At 39.0% G+C, this 17906-nt stretch overlaps 1 protein-coding gene and 1 pseudogene across 1 annotated transcript in view; one reads left to right on the forward strand and one right to left on the reverse strand.

The window, feature by feature from the left end:
* Window positions 1-17906, reverse strand: part of GABRA3 (gamma-aminobutyric acid type A receptor subunit alpha3) — a 548803-nt gene that overhangs the window by 43922 nt on the left and 486975 nt on the right. The gene's annotated exons all lie outside the window — the stretch shown is intronic.
* LOC149991203 (mitochondrial import inner membrane translocase subunit TIM14 pseudogene) lies at window positions 12816-13136 on the forward strand (annotated as a pseudogene).

Consider the following 17906-nt stretch of genomic DNA (forward strand, 5'->3'; position numbering starts at 1 on the left):
TAATTTTCAACATAGGAAGCGAGTACATATAATGGGCTAAAGATAGTTTATTCAATAAATGGTATTGTGGAAAATTGGACAGATACATGCAGAAAAATGAAACTAGACCACCTTTTTACACCATACACAAGAATAAATTCAAAATGGATCAAAGACTTAAATGTTAGACCTGGAACCATAAAAATCCTAGAAGAAAATATAGACAGCAGAACCTTGGACATTGCTCATAGTAATATTTTATGAGATATAACTCCCCAGGCAAGGGAAATCAAAGAAAAAATAAACAAATGGAACTGCATCAAACTAAAAATTTTTTGCACAGCAAAGGAAATCATCATCAAAATAAAAAGCTATCCCACAGAATGGGAGAACATATTCACTGATACTTCTGATGAGGGGTTAATATCCAAAATTTATAAAGAACTTTAAAAACTTGACACCAAAAAATCAAGCAAACCAATTAAAAAATTATCAAAGGACCTGAATAGACACTTCTCCAAGGAGGACATACAGATGGCCAGTAGACATATGAAAAGATGCTCAACATCACTAATCATTAGAGAAATGCAAATGAAAACCACAATGAGATATCATCTCCCACCTGTCAGAATGGTTGTCATTAATAAATTAACAATAGCAGTTGCTGGTGAGGATGTGGAGAAAGGGGAACCCTTTTGCACTGTTGGTGGGAATGCAGACTGGTGCAGCCACTGTGGAAAGCAGTATGGAGATACTTTTAAAAATAAAAAATGGATCTACCTTTTGATCCAGTGAGCCCACTTCTGGGAATATATCCAAACGAATCCAAAACACCAATTTGAAAGAACATAAGCACCCCTATGTACATTGCAGCATTATTTACAATCCCCAAGATATGGAAGCAGCCCAAATGTCCATCAGTAGATGAGTGGATAAAACAACTATGGGGTATTTACACAATTGAATACTACTTGGCCATAAAAAAGAAAATTCTACCCTTTACAACAGTATGGATAGACCTGGACAATATTATGCTAAGTGAAACAGTCAGTCAGCGAAAGACAAATACCATATAATTTCACTCATATGTGGAATCTAATGAACAAATAGAACTTACATGGAACATGGGGATAGGCTCATACATGGAAAGCAGCATGACAGCTATTGGGCAGGGAGGTGAGAGATTAGAAGGATTGAGCAAAAAGGGAAAAGGACCCATAGACATGGACAACAGTGTGGTGATTGCTGGGGTTGAAAGGGTATAAGGGGGCTAAATGGTAATGTAAAAATGCAATAAAGATTAAATAAAAATAAAAATAAAGTTTTCTCTAATTCATGTAGATTGAACTATGGCAAAAAAGAAAAAAGAAATTCTTTGCAATTCATAATTCAGAAGATACTGCTTTCCAGCCAACATTCTCTAATGCCAGCTTACCAATTTGAATCTGCTATCTTATATGTGTTCATTTGTGTCAGCGATGAAAACATTTAAGAGGAAAGGGTCAAAGATGAATCCCTATGTATTATCATAGGAATGTCCTTCAGGATGATATCTACCCATCAGTCAATTCTATTTGACTTCAATTGGTCAACCAACTATATCAACCTAACTGTAATATCTTTCAACTGCTGTTTCTTCTTCTTGAAGGTATAATTTTAAAAAGTTATTCAAATGTCTTGGTAAAGTCTATGATATTTCCTGTTCCATCAGTCTAGCAAATTTTTCATAAAATTTCTAAAGATTAGTTTGGTAAAATTTCTTCTTAGGAACTCAGGCTGGATATCAATTGCTAATGGTAGCTTCTCTTAAAACATCTGTTTAATAATATAATCTAGGGACCTTTCGATTTAATATGTCAGAGTAAGGATATCTTTGCTTTCTACTCCTCTCTGGAACTACCCAAAAACTTTGATGAAACTTGAAAGCATTTTTAACCGTGATCCCAAAAGGTAAGGGCTCCCAAATGCAGTAAAAATTAGATCTGAGTAAAGAAGACACTGAATATGACTGCTGTTCTGTATTTCAGGCCATGAATAGAGTCCTAAAAGATTTCTGGCATGATCAGAGTGAGAAAAAAAATGACCCATTTTAAAACAAACCAGTTTTCAGGCTGGTAGTGAAAATAGGCCTGTAGTGAGAAAATCACATAATGGGAAAGAAAGTAGACACTGAAAATATTTAAAAATATAATACTACACATTCACTCTCAAATATATAGAGGGTTTTCCTTTGAGCAAGGGAAACTTCTTGATAGAAGCAGAATAAAAAACTATAAGGAAGGATATTAGTAAGAATTTATATAGACAACAGATGGTGCTCAAATTACTCTCAAGTATTCACTCTCAGCTACTTATTACTATCCAACTTATTTCTATCAGTCCTTCCACAAAATTATACTTTCACACATAGGAGTGTTGGTAAAGAACTCTAAGGAAATTTCAAGTAATAATTGAAAACAAACTAATACAGTTACTGATGCAAAATATGTGGAACAAATAAGGAAAGAGGAAGAAGAAACGATTGTGGAACATGACACTAAACAAACATAGAACACATATAAATAAGTCAATAGAGATCATAAAGTTAACACAGGAAAATAATATTGTCGAGAATCCAAGATGGCAATGGAGTAGGTGGAAGTGACACATTCACTCAGCACTTCCCAGGACCAAACTGGATATTACAACTAAATTATAGGAAAAATCGTCCTGTATAACCAACTGGACACTAGCTGGAGAGAAGCATTATAACCAAGGAACTACAGAAGAAGCTACATCGAGACTGGTAGGAAGGGAGAGATGCAATAAAAGCGGGCTCTGCACCCACATGAGGTGGCTGATAATCTGGAGGGATATCTTAGCTGCAAAGGTCTCCCTTAAGGAGCATTATGTGTCAACTTCAAACAGGGTTCCCCAGCCCAGAGCACTAGAACTGGGAAGAAAACGACCACATAAATCTGGCTGTGAAACTCAGTGGGGTTTCTGTCCCAAGGGAGAGATAGGAGTCTGCTAGAAACTTAGGTGCTTTCTCAAAGGACCAGCACACAAAATCTTGTTCACAGCCACTCACCCTGGGCTCTAGCATAGAGACCGTGACTCCAAGTGTACTGGAGTTCTATGAGGAGATACTGAGTTGTGTGGCTCTGGGGAGAGGACTGACAGGACAACCATCAGGGTTGCTGTACTGAGTTCCTCCATGGTACCACCCATAGATGGAATCTTTCTTGGGTTGAGCACTCCCCTCCATATGACATCAGCCTGGGGGAATGCAACAGCCCCACCCTCCTGACTTTCTATTGCTAGCCTTGAGAGCTCACACCCTGTGAAGGAGTCAGCTGTTTGGGGCCAGGGTACAGAGTTCTGGGCAGACCGAGGGGATGTCACAAACTGAGTTCTATGGCTCTGGGGCAAAGAGCATCCCCCCATCTTCCTGCAAGCCTGACCAGTGCCAGCCCCCACCACCGGATATCCACTAGCCCCATAATCCCAGCTACCTTCAGTGCTGCCCTTCCGAGCTGCATCTCTCCAGGAGGCCCAGGTAGAATCTGGGACAGAATTATGTGGTCTAGAATGGGGGCCATTTTTCCCTGGTATGCCCAACCTCTGGAGAGTCATCCCCTTACATGGCCAAATCTTGGTCTGTCTGGGCCTGATAAACTCTTCGAGCTTCCCCCTAACAACTTCCTGAGACCCTATCTCACTACAAAAGTCCGAGGGCACTTAGTGGGTGGCAGCTGGCCTTGGTGTACCCTGGGACTTTTGCTGAGAGGCCTCACATCCACCACTGGCACCAAGTTTGAGTGTGTATCAATCTGGGGCACACCACACAGCCCTACCTAGTGACCCACTAAGAATCTACCTTATGCAACTATAGTACCACCAGAGACTCTTTCAGTGACAGCCTGACAGGCAACTGACAGGAAGAGACAGGTGGAGGGAGAACTCTGGAGGTTCAGGCCTTTTGCTAACTTGATGTTGAGCTTGCTGCTAGTGCTAGCCCACCTTGGTGTATACCTTAAGCCTTCCCATGAACATCCATTTTCTGCAGAGGCAGTTAGAAACTTTGGATCACTTTGTAGCTCTAAACAGGTAGTGCATGGACAGTTACAGGCAGCATCTGACATTGCTCTGCACCAGAGTGCCTCCCAAGAAACCCCAGAAGCAACATACCTTGTGGCAGGCTTCAGACAACATTATAGAAGGACCCAATTAGGTCCACAAGTGGCACATCCAAACAGAGAACTCAGCAGGCACCAGACCTTGCTGGGACAAATTCTACTTTGTTTGGTCAGCACTGGCATAGCAGCTCTTACACTGTTGTTGAAGTCAATCCTCATAGTCAGTCAACCTGAGAGTTGACCTCATGCATGGATGGGCCAACAGAAATCAAGACTCAACTACAACAGTAGAGGTCACATAACCCATGCAAGAGAGATTCTTGGAGCACCTTGCTTGGAGATAAGGGAGCCTGTGCTACTGAACCCTGGTGGACACCTACTAGGTAATGCCACCAAGCTAGTACTGGAAGACATAGCAGACCTATCTACACAGAAATAAATACAGAGAGGTAGCCAAAATTGGAAGAAAAATGAATATACCTCAAATCAAAGAACAGGCAATATCCCCAGAAAAGGAATTAAATGAAATGGAGGCAAGCAACCTATCAGATTATACAGTTCAAAACAATGGTTATAAGGATGCTAGAGAAACTTAGGAGAAGAATGGATGAACTCAGTGCGAACTTAAAAAAGGAGATAATAGGCATAAAAGAGGACATAGAAACTATATAAAAAATAACCAGTCAGAAATGAAAAATACAATATCTGAAATGAAGGACACACTGAAAGGAATCAATAGTAGGTTAGAAGAAGCAGAGGACTGAATCAAAAATTTGGATTATGAGGTAGCAGAAAACACTCAATAAGAGCAGCAAAAGGAAAAAAAATTAAAAGGAGAGAGTCTAAGTAACCTATAGGTAACATGAAGCATAAAAACATCCATACCATAAGGGTATCAGAAGGATGAGAGAGAGATAAAAAATTTAAGAACTTATTAGTAATGACTGAAAACTTCCCTAATTTGGTGAAGGAAAAAGTCACACAAGTCCAGGAAGTGCAGAGAGTCCCAAACAAGATGAATCCAAAGAGACTCATACCAAAAAAAATCATAATTAAAATGGCAAGTGTTAAAGACAAAAAAAAAAAGAATCTTAAAAGCTGAAAGAGAAAACCATTAGTTACCTACAAGTGAGCTTACTTAAGACTGTCAGCTGATTTCTCAACAAAAATTTGTCAAGACAGAAGAAGATATTGGCACGAAATATTCAAAGTGATATAAAGCAAGAACCAACAATCAAGACTACCATACACATCAAGGCAATCATTTAAAATTGAAGGAGAAATAAAGAGCTCTTCAAACAAGAAAAAGTTAAAGTAGTTCATTACCACCAATGAGTATTATAAGATATGTTAAAAGGACTTCTTTTTTTAAATTTTCTTTTTATTTTTTTTCTATTACAATTGTCCCACTATTTCCCTTATTACTAGCCCCCACCCAGCCCACTCCTTCTCCCACAGTCAGTCCCCACCCTGTCGTCCGTGTCCCTGGGTTATTTAAACAAGTTCCCTTACTAAACCCTTCCCCTATTTAACCCCCTTTCCTCCTCCTCCCTTGCCCCCCACCCCCCAATAACTGTTACTCTGTTCCTTGTTCAATTTTGTTGTGTTGTCCATTAGTCTCCTGTATCAGGTGATATCATATGATATTTTTCTTTCATCGTCTGGCTTATTTCACTAAGCATAATTCTTTCTAGTTCCATCCATGTTGTTCCAAATGGCAGGAGTTCCTTCTTTCTTTCTGCTGAAGACTATTCCATTGTGTAAATATACAAAAGGTGTTTTTAATTTTATTTTTTGGTTTTTCAATTACAGTTGTGCCATTTTTCCCCACTGCACCCCCCCATCCAGCCCATCCCTTCTCCCACAACCATATCCCTCCCGTTGTCCATGTCCATGATTCAGTTATACACGTTCATTGACTAAACGCTTCCCTTACTTATCTCCCTTCTCTCCCTCCCCTTCCCCCCTATTGACTGTTATTCTGCTCCTTGTACTATTTAGTTTGTTTATGTTGTTGTTTATTTTCCTGTATTAGGTGATATCATATGGTATTTTTTTTTCTTTGCCTGGCTTATTTAACTAAACATAAGTCTCCCTAGTTCCATCCATGTTGTCGCAAATGGAAGGAGTTCCTTCTTTCTCTCTGCTGCATAGTATTCCGTTGTGTAAATGTACCACAGTTTTTTGATCCACTCATCTACAGATGGGCACTTAGGCTGTTTCAAGCACTTAGCTATTCCAAACAGTGCTGCTATGAACATAGGGGTGCATAAGTTCTTTTGAATTAGGGTTTTCGGATTTTTCAGGTATAATCCTAGCAGTGGATCGCTAGTTCAAAAGGTAGTTCCATTTTTAGTTTCTTTGAGGTAATTTCATACTGTTTTCCATAGTGGCTGCAACAGTCTGCATTCCCACCAACAGTGCAGTAGGTTTCCCACATCCTCGCCAGGACTTGTTTATTCATTTGTTGATGTAGATGGCCATTCTGACAGGTGTAAAGTGGTATCTCATTGTGGTTTTTATTTGCATCTCCCTGATGGCTAATGATGTTGAGCATTTTTTCATGTGTCTATGGACCTTCTGTATGTCTTCTTCGGAGAAGTGTTTGTTCAGTTCCTTTGCCCATTTGTTAATTGGGTTGTCTGTTTTCTTGATGTTGACCTGTATAAGCTCTTCATATATTTTGGAGATTGGTCCCCTGTCTGAGATATCATTGGGAAATATATTTTTCCATATGGTTGGTTTCCTTTTCATCTTGCGGATGTTTTCTTTGGCTGAGCAGAAACTCTTTAGTTTGATGTAGTCCCATTTGTTTATTTTTTCCTTTATTTCTCTTGCCTTAGGAGATGTATCCATGAAAATATTGTTGCGTGGGATATCTGAAATTTTCCTGCCTATGTTTTCCTCTAGAACTTTTATGGTGTCACCGCTAACATTTAAGTCTTTGATACATCTTGAGTTTATTCTCATGTGTGGTGTAAGTTGGTGATCTAGATTCATTTTTTCGCATGTCCCTGTTCAGTTGTCCCAGAACCATTTGTTAAAGAGGCTCTTCTAACTCCATTTTAAGTTTCTTCCTCCTTTATCAAATATTGGTTGACCTTATAGTCCTGGATTTATTTCTGGACTCTCTATTCTGTTCCATTGATCTATATGTCTGTTCTTATGCCAGTACCAGACTGTTTTGATCACAGTGGCTTTGTAGTATTGATTGATGTCTGATATTGTGATTCCTCCTGCTGTGTTCTGTCTCAAGATTGTTTTGGTTATTCGGGGTCTTTTTTGGTTCCATATGAATTTTTGGAGAATTTTTTCTCGGTCTGTGAAATATGTCATTGATATTTTAATAGAGATTGCATTGAATCTGTAAATTGCTTTGGGTAGTATGGCCATTTTGATGATGTTGATTCTTCCCATCCAAGAACATGGTATTTGCTTCCATTTATTTGTATTTTCCTTAATTTCTTTCTTCCATGTTACATAATTTGCAGAGTACAAGTCTTTTATCTTTTTGATTAAGTTTATTCCTAGGTATTTTATTTTTCTTGATGCTATAGTAAATGGTATTTACTTTTTTGTCTCTGTCTCTGATATTTTATTGTTGGTGTACAATAAAATCTAAATTCCTTAGATTTCTGTATATTTATTTTGTACCCTGCTATTTAGCCAAATTCACTTATTATCGAGAAGTCTTTTAGTGGAGTTTATAGGGTTTTCTATGTATACTATCAGGTCGTATGTGTATAATGATAGTTTTACTGCTTCTTTCCCAATTCGGATGTCTTTTATTTCGTTTTCTTGTCTCATTGCTGTGGCTAGGACTTCCAACACTATGTTGAATAGGAGTGGAGAGAGTGGACAACCTTGTCTTGCTCCTCATTTCAGGGGGGATGCTTTCAGTTTTTGTTCATTGAGTATGATGTTGGCCTCAGGCTTCTCATATATAGCCTTAATTAAGTTAAGGTATGCTCCCTCTATTCACAATGTGCTGAGTGTTTTCATCATAAATGGGTGTTGTACTTTTTCAAATGCTTTTTCTGCATCTATTGATATGATCATGTACTTTCTGTCTTTCATTTTGTTTAGGTGATGTATTATATTTATTGATTTGCAAATATCAAACCATCCTTGCATCCCTGGGATGAATCCCACTTGAGCGTGCTGTATGATCTTTCCGATGCATTACTGGCTCCCCTTTCCCAATATTTTGTTAAGGATTTTCACATCTACGTTCATCAGTAATATTGACCTGCTTTTGGAATTAGGGTAATACTGGCTTCATAGAAAGAGTTTGGGATTTTCCCCTGTTTTTGGATTTTTTGGAATAGTTTGAGGAAGGTAGGAGTTATATCTTTCCTAAAAATTTTGTAAAATTCACCTGTACAGACATGCAGTCTAGGGCTTTTGTATGCTGGGAGATTTTTTATTACTATTTCAATTTCCTTCTTTGTTATTGGTCTGTTGAGACTTTCTAGTTCTTCATTCAGTTTTGGAAGGTTATATGTTTCTAGAAATTTGTCCATTTCTTCTAGGTTGTCAAATTTCTTGCCATATAGTTGTTTGTAGTAATTTCTTACAATCCTTCGTATTACTGTTGTTTCAGTCGTGATTTCTTCTTTTTTGTTTCTGATTTTGTTTATTTGGGTCTTCTCTCTTTTTTTCTTGATGAGACTGGCTAGAGGCTTGTCGATTTTGTTTAGTTTTTCAAAGAACCAGCTCCTAGTTTTGTTGATCTTTTGAATTGTTTGTTTACTTCATGTCCTTTAATTCTGCTCTTATCTTGAAGATTTCCTTCCCTCTTCTTGCCCTAAGCTTTGCTTGTTGTTGTTCTAGTTCTTGTAGCTTTAGAGTTAGAATTTTTATTTGAGATTCTTCTATCCTTTTCAGATATGCCTGTATTGCTATGAACTTCCCTCTCAGGACTGCTTTTGCTGTGTCCCATAGGTTTGGGGCTGTTTTGTGTTCATTATCATTAGTTTCGAGAAAGTTCTTGATTTCTTCTTTGATGTCATTGTTAACCTATTCATTATTTAATAGCATGTTATTCATTCTCCATGAGGTGGATGTCTTTGATTTTTTTCTCTGAGGTTGGTTTTTAGTTTCATGGCATTGAGGTCTGAAAAGATGCTTGATATGATTTCAATTTTCTTGAATTTGTTTAAGCTTGTTCTGTGTCCTACCATGTGGACTATCTTTGAAAATGTCCCATGTGCATTTGAAAATAATGTGTATTTTGCTTCTTTGTGGTGAAAAGTTCTATATATATCAGTTAAGTCCATGTCGCTTAGTGTGTTTTTCAATGCCTGTATATCCTTGGAGTTTTTTTGCTTTGAAGATCTGTCTATTGTTTTTTTTTTTTTAATGTTTTTTATTGATTATATTGTTACAACAGTTCCAATTTTCTCCCCCTTGTTCCCCTCCACCCAGCACCCCCCTCCCCCAGCAATCCCACCCAAGTCCATACCCCTGGTTCGTAAAAATTAACTATCCCCTCCCCTCTCAAATATTAGGACCCTTTGTAATCTTGTAAAGGACAATGGGCGAAGGTCTCAAGCTCCTCTAGCTGCTTCAAGCTGGACATGGTCGTCGTCCTACCTACCCTTGGGTCCAGAAAACCCTAATAAGAGTGGGGGTGTGGAGGGGAGGGTGGCCTTCGAAGATCTGTCTATTGTTGATAATGGAGTGTTAAAGTCCCCTACTATGAGTGTGTTACTGTTAATATTTTTCTTGTGGTCTTCTAGTATTTGCTTTATGTATCTGTGTGCTCCTATTTTGGGTGCATATAGGTTTATCAGTGTTATATCTTCTTGATAGATTGTTCCCTTAAGTATTATGAAATGTCCTTCTTTGTCTCTTTTTATTGCCCTTGCTTTGAAATCCATTTTGTCTGATATGCGGACTGCTACCCCAGCTTTTTTTAATTTTGTTTGCTTGGAATACTTTTTTGTATCCCTTTACTATTCAGTCTGTGTAAATCTTTTGTTCTGAGGTGTGTTTCTTGTAGACAGCAAATATGTGGGTCCTGTTTTCGTATCCATTCTGTTACCTTATGTCTTTTAATGGGAGCATTTAATCCATTTACATTTAAAGTTATTATTGACAGGTATTTATTCATTTCCTTTTGTACCTGTGTTCCTCTCCCTCTCTCTTTTTCTTCTTTTTCTTACAGCATTCCGTTTAGCATCTCTTGCAATGCTGGTTTGGTGGAGATGTATTCTTTTAGTCTTCCTTTGTCTGGGAAACTCCTTATTTCACCTTCCATTTTGAAAGAGAGCCTTGCTGCGTAGAGTAGTCTTGGTTGTAGACCTTTGTTTTTCATTGTTTTGAAATATCTTTTGTCATTCCCTTCTGGCTTGTAGTATTTCTGTTGAGAAATCAGTTGATAGCCTTATCAGAGCTCCCTTGTATGCTATTTGCTGTTTTTCTCTTGCTGCTTTTAGGATTCTCTCTTTGTCTTTGAATATTGCAATTTTAATTATGATGTGCCTTGGAGTAGGCCTTTTTGGATTCATCTTCATTGGGACACTCTGTGCTTCCTGAACTTGCATGACTTTTTCTCTCATCAAGTTAGGAAAATTTTTGGTCATTACATTTTCAATAGGTTTTCTATCACATGCTGTTCTTCTTCTCCCTCTTTTATCTCTATGGTATGGATATTGTTTCGTCTCATGTTGTCCTGCAGTTCTCTTAAACCCTCTTCACTCTTTTTAAGTCTTTCTTCATTTTGTTGCATGGCTTGGGAAATTTTTTTCTACATTGTCTTCTAACTCACTGATCCAGTTTTCTGCTTCATTTACCCTGCTTTTGATTTATTCTACTGCGTTCTTCAGTTCAGAAATTGTATTCTTAATTTCTTCCTGGTTCTTGTTGATATTTTCTATGTCCTTTTTAATGCTGGTGTTATTCTCAGTAAGTTCCTTTTAGCTTCCCTGGAGCTCTTTATAGTTCCCTTGGAGTTCGTTATAGTTTTCTTTGAGTTTGTCGAGTTCATTGAGATTCCACATTACTATTGTTTTGAATTCCGTGTCTGATAGCTTGCTTGCTTCTATGTCATCTATTTCTCCTTCTGGGAATGCTTTTTTCTTTTTGACAGAGTGTTGTTTCTGTTTGGTGGGGTGTTATTCCCCATTTTGGGCACTGGTCTTTTTTTCTGCTTCTTAGATTGATCTGCTTTTATTTTATGCCTTTGTGGTGTAAACTTCTTTTATACAGTTGTTTAGCTGCTGTCTCCAGTTAACGCCACTTGGAGGGGAGCAGTCTGCTTAAGTGATTTCCCCCGTAGCACTTGGGATGCTTCTGCACTAGGACCTAGTCCGCTGCTCTCCCAGCTTTCTCTCAAAAGCCAGCACCCAAGACTTATTACAAAGTACCTCTAGTTCATTTCACTGTCTTTTGTTCTCAGCCAGAGGTGCATGAATTCCCTCGTGAAGGCCAGGGACGGGTTGACCCGTTGTGCACCGGGGCAGGTGGGTCCAAGGCAGACTGGTTGCTCTCCTGTTCCAGAGGAGGGGGAGTCCTCTACTCACTGGTGAGCGGGTTTGTTGTGGGCCTATTGGGGTGGGTGGTGCGTTGGTTTCACGCCCATTGGGGTGGGTCCATGTGGCAACTGTGCCCATGTGTGGTGGCTGGCATGTTGGTTTTGTGTTCATTGGGGCTGGGCCATGGGCACCTGTTTGCGGGGGTGGTGGGCGCCTATGTGTGGGGGCCAGTCCGCTGGTCTTGCACCTGCTGGGGCGTGCCCGGGTTGCACCTGGGCGCAGCAGCGAGTGCGTTGGTTTGGCACCTATTGGGGTGGGCCAGAGTTGCCTGGGTGTGGCAGTGGCAGTGTGTGCCTGCGCGTGGCATTGCGCATGCTAGCCTCACACCTGCTCGGTCACGCCCAGATGGCACCCGTGCGCAGTGGCAGGCGTGTTGGTTTGTCACCTATTGCAGCAAGCAGGGGTGCTTGCACGCGGTGGCCGGCGCACTAGCCTAGCACCTGCTGAGCCGCGCCCGCGGGAGTTGGTTTTTCACCCATTTGGGTGGGGCCCTGGACACCTGTACGTGTTGGAGGTGGGCATCTGTGAGCTGCGGCCGGCCTGCTGTTCTTGCACCTGCTGGGGCATATGCAAGTAGTGCCTGGGCAAGTGGCAGGTGCGTTGGTTTGGAGCCTATTCGGGCAGGCCAGGGGTGCCTGTGCACGGTGGCTTGTATGCCCAGCGAGTTGATTTTGCGCCCATTGGGGCGGGGCCGCAAGCAGTTGAACATATCAGTAGTGAGCATCTGTGCTGGACGGCTGGCACATTGATTTTGTGCCTGTTGGGGCAGGCCCCAGGGGCACCTGGGTGCAGCAGCCAACGAGTTGGTTGTGCACCTGAGCAGGCGGACAGGGCAGCTCACAAAATGTCTTCTTTAAGCATAAGAAAGGAACATAGTTATAAAGAATAAAATGTCAATAAACATGTACCTGACAATAATCAATTTCAATATAAATGGCTTAAATGCTCCAATTAAAAGACACAGGGTAACTGAATGGTTAATAAAACAATACCCATCTATATGTCATCTATAAGAACCCAACACAAAACAAAAGAGACACACAGACTGAAAGTTAAGGGATGGAAACAAGATATTTCATACAGGGGTGGCGTGCATTTGGTGGCCGCAGCCTCCAGGCTGGGATGAACAGTGCTCCTGGGGGAGGCAGCGGCCAAGCCAGAGCCATGGTGAGTTGGACTGACCATTGCTGTTGCAGGATTTGCAGGTCACTATATTTTGCAAGCCTTCAAGCATATGGAGCCTCAAGTCAAACAACTTTTTCAAAGTGTACCAAAATCTGCCTTCAGTAGCAGTTATTACAGAGGTTGGTTTGAACCCAAAATGACAAAACAGGAAGCAGCATTAATACTAGGTGTAAGCCCTACTGCCAATAAAGGAAAAATAAGGTATGCTCATTGACAAATTATGCTTTTAAATCACCCAGACAAGGGAGGATCTCTTTATACAGCAGCCAAAATCAATGAAACTAAAGATTTACTAGAAGATCAAGCTAAAAAATGAAGTAAATGATGAATTTTAAGTTCTTAGTTATGTGTATAAGTATCAGCTTTTTATGAAATGTCCCAAAGCTACACATTTTAAAAATGATTTAGCACAAACTGAGTCAAAGCCATTATAAGTTTAAATTTGAGGAATTTAAATCAGATTATAGAATATTTGGAGCTTACTGCTCAATAATTATGGGTAAATACATACCATTTGAATGGAAATATTGTTCATTACTCATTCAGGAAGGCAAAGTGAACATGAAAGTCTCTACTCTTAAGGAACCCCAATTGAACAGGAGACTGATAAACTGGTAATTCAACTACAATGTGATAAATACTACGATGGAATTAGTATAGGTTGTTATAGAAAACTCATCTCATTGGCAAGAAAGTTTGTCAAGGTACAGAGCTCTTGGAATTGTGAATTTAAAAGTGAATTTAGCCACAACTTTGACCTAAAAAATTGATGTAGGTATGTATGTCACTTGACAGAATTCGGATTTCATATTAAAAACTTGATAAAAAAAAAAGATATTTCATACAAATGGAAATTTTAAAAAGCTGAGGTAGCAATACTTATATCAAACAAAACAGATTTTAAAAGAAAGCCTATAATAAGAGAAAAAGGACATTACATGATGATAAAGAAATCAATTCAAAAAGAAGATATACCCTTGTAAACATTTATGCACCCAACATAGAAACACCTAAATATTTAAAGCAAATCATGTTGGATGTAAAGGGAGAGACTGACAGTAATATAGTCACAGTAGGGGATTTCAACAACACATTGACACAAATGGGTAGTTCTTACAGACAGAATGTCCATAAGGAAAGAGTAGCCATCAATGACACACTAGCAGAACGATTTTCAACCAGTGTGCTGTCAGGATTTTTAGAACATGCAATACCTGAACTCTTTTCCCTTATATCGTCAAATTAAAAAAAACGACAGCAACCAACACAATAGCTATCTAGTATGAATGCCATGTCTTGAACTATACATATATAGGTCATATAATAGTTACATTTATTGGTCACTTTGGAACAAAACGGGTAGGTAATTATTATGTTTATTATTTTTTAATGAGTCAATATTATACATAATTTTTTGTCAGATTAGCAAAAAAACATATTTTTGGTGTGCTGCAGAATTTTAGTAATTAGTTTATGTGTGACATGAGAAGAAAAAGTTTCAAAATCACTGCACTAGATCGATGGATTTAATTGATATTTTCAGAGCACTTTTTATCAAAGTAGCAGAATATATAGGGTGAGGCAAAAGTAGTTTACAGTTGTTTGAAAAAATAATGCAATAATTAATAAATAAAAATGTAAGAATAAACTCTATGTTTTGCATACTCACAGTGGTAAACCTGCTTTTGCCCCACCTGTATATTCTTTTCAAGTACATGTGAAACATTTTCTAAAACAGACCACTTTTTAGAAAACAAAACAACTCTCAATAAATTTAAAAGTATTGACATCATATCAAACCTCTTCTCTGACCACAATGGAATGAAAGTAGAAATCAATTATAAGAAAAAAACCCTGAAAAACAAACACACACATGGAGGCTAAATAACATGATACTGCACAATGCATGAGTTAACAGTGACATCAAGGAAGAAATCACAAGATACCTTGAGACAAGTTAAAATGTAAACACGAAAATAAAAATCTATGGGGAACAATGGAAGCAGCCCTAGGAGGGAAATTCATAGCATTACAGGCCTACCACAATAAATAATAAAAATCTGAAGTGAAGAGTCTAATCTTATAACTAAAGGAACTAGATAAAGAACAATACAGCCCAAAGTGAGTAGAAGGAAGAAAATAATAAACATCAAAGCAGAACCAAATGAAATGGAGTCTAAAAAATATGAAAGATCAATGAAATTAAGAGTTGGTTTTGTGAAAAGATAGACAAAATTGATAAACCTTTAAGTAGACTCACTAAAAAAAAAGAGAGGACCCAAATAAATAAAACTAGAAATGAAAGAAAGATAACCACTAATGCCACAGAAATACAAATCATTATAAGAAAGTATTATGAACAACTATATGCCAACAGCTTGGACAGTCTAGAAGAAATGCATAAATTCCTAGAAACATAAAATCCTCTAAAACTGAATCAAGGAAACATAAAATCTGAACAGACCAATTGCAACTAATGAAATGGAAATGGTAATAATTTAAAAACAAAAATAAAAACAAAAAAAACCTCCTAACAAAGTTCCTGGACAGGATGGTTGAATGGTGAATTTTACCAAACAGTCAAAAAAGAACTATATCTATATTTCTCAAACTATTACAAAAAATTCAAGAAGAGGGAATAATACAGAGAAATCTGATTAAAATTACTAGGGAGAAGTAGGAGGGTCCATAAGAGGAGTTTGCTCCCAGCATCAGGCCAGATAGCACAACCCATGGTTCCAGCCAGGGAAAATAAAGGCTCATTGCTTCTGACTGTGCAAACTAGTGGGGGTTGGGGCGGAGGAAGAAACTGCTGGTCTCTCAGTAGAGTCCTCTTGTTTAAAGGGCTCCCATGGTGCTAGAACATCTGCAGACCCACCCACATTGGGAACAATGACCAGGGCAACAACTATTGAGGTGCCAGTCCCATACAGAAGTGGGAAAAGTGCCTGGAAAAGGGGCCAGTGCTGAACAAGCGTCATTGTGCCCTCTCAGGCCCCTTCCCCACATACCGTGCCACAACATGGTGAAATGAGTCGCCCATACTGATGAATACCTAAAGCTCTGCCCCTTACAATGTAAGAGATACAACAGCCCTACCTAAGACACAGAGGCAAACAAACACAGGAGCTTGTCAAAATGAGGAGACAAAGAAGTATGGCCCAAAAGGGGGAACAGATAAAGGTTTCAGTGGGAGAACTAAGTGATGAGGAGATAGCCAACCTAACAGACACAGAATTCAAAACATTGCTGATAAAGATGCTGACAGGCCTGACAGATATGCTTAAGTACAGCAAATGCATAAGGGAAAAAAGTGAAGGTTATGCTAAATGAAACGACGGAAAATCCACACAAAACCAATGGTGAAGGGAAGGAAGCCGGGGTTCAAATCAATGATTTGGAACATAAGGAATAAAAGAACAGTCAACCAGTACAGAACAAGGAAACAGAAAAAATGAGGAGAGTCTTAGGAACCTCTGGAGCAACTTTAAATGTGCCAACCTCTGGATCATAGAGGTGCCAGAAGGAGAAGAGGAAACGCAAGAAATTGAAAGCTTATGTGAGAAAATAATGAAGGAAAACTTCCCTAGTTTGGTGAAGGAAATAGACATAAAAGTCCAGGAAGCACAGAGAGTTCCAAACAAGCTAGACCCAAAGAGGACCACACCAAGACACATCATAATTTAAATGCCAAAGGTTAAATATAAAGAGAGAATCTTAAAAGCAGCAAGAGAAAATCAGAGACTTACCTACAAAGAGGTGCCTATAAGACTATCAGCTGATTTCTCAAAGGAAACTTTGCAGGCAAGAAGGGACTGGCAAGAAGTATTCAATGTGATGAAAAGCAAGGACCTATAACCAAGTTTATTCTATCCAGAAAAGCTATCATTTAGAATGGAAGGGCAGATAAAGTGCTTCCCAGACAAGGTAAAGCTAAAGGAGTTCATCATCACCAAGCCATTATTATATGAAATATTAAAGGGACTTATTTAAGAAAAAGAAGATCTAAACTATGAACATTAAAATGACAACAAACACAACTATCAACAACTGAATCTAAAAGAGAAAAATAAAATCTAACTAAGCAACCCAGAATAGGAACAGAATCATAGGTATGGGGATCATTTGGCAGATTATCAGCTGTGAGGGGGAAGTGGGAGAAATGGGGAAATGGTGCAGGGATTAAGAAGCATAATTTGTTGGTACAAAATGGACAGGGGGAAGTTAAGAATAATATAGGAAAGAGTGAAGCCAAAGAACTTATATGCCTGACCCATGGACAGGAACTAAGGAGGATGGGATTGCTGGAGGGAAGGGGGGTACTTGGCAGAAGGTAGCAAAGGGGAAAAAAATTGTGATACTCTAACAACATAATCAATAAAATATACTTAAAAAAAAGAGGGTTGGCTATTTGGCTCACCAGCTTTTCTGGCTCCTGAGCGGGCTCTCTCTCAGGCTCAGGCTCTGGCTCTGGCTCTGGCTCTGGCTCTGGCTCTGGGTCTCAGGCTTTTCTTCCTCAAAGATGCTCAGATGACATTTTTCATACAAAGAACTGTATTTTGTATGGGAAGGAAATCACATAGGATGGTGCTGTCCTGGCAGAGTATGGTTGGTTTACTCCTTGGGTGATGGAGAGGGAACAGGCTCTGAGGCAGAAGCCGGCCATTCTTCTGGAATTGTGTAGCTTTTGTGTATCATGTTGTTTTAATTTGTAAACTAACCCCACAGAAACTAACAGGGGAAATGATAGGAGAACTCAGGTTTTGGAGTTTAGCCTTAATTGATAGGCATAAGTGATTAAAGCTGTGACTTGATAGGCTCAAGTGACTGCTTTTGAATAAAGATTCCTTTCCTTTACCACCAAACATTTGTATCTGGAATTTTGCCTAGAGGGTGGTGGCAGGCAGCAGACTGCAACTTGCTATTCTGTAACGAAGACTCACAAGCTCATTTTACAAAGCAAGCATTATCATAATTCCAATCCAGAAAAGGACACTACAGATAATGAAAATTATGAGTAAATATCTTTGATGAACAGATGCAAAAAAGTTCAACAAAATATTAGCAAACCAAATCTAGTAAGATC

This window comes from Furipterus horrens, unplaced genomic scaffold (assembly GCF_987537825.1).
Source record: "Furipterus horrens unplaced genomic scaffold, mFurHor1.1.pri manual_scaffold_17, whole genome shotgun sequence".
NCBI lineage: Eukaryota > Metazoa > Chordata > Mammalia > Chiroptera > Furipteridae > Furipterus > Furipterus horrens.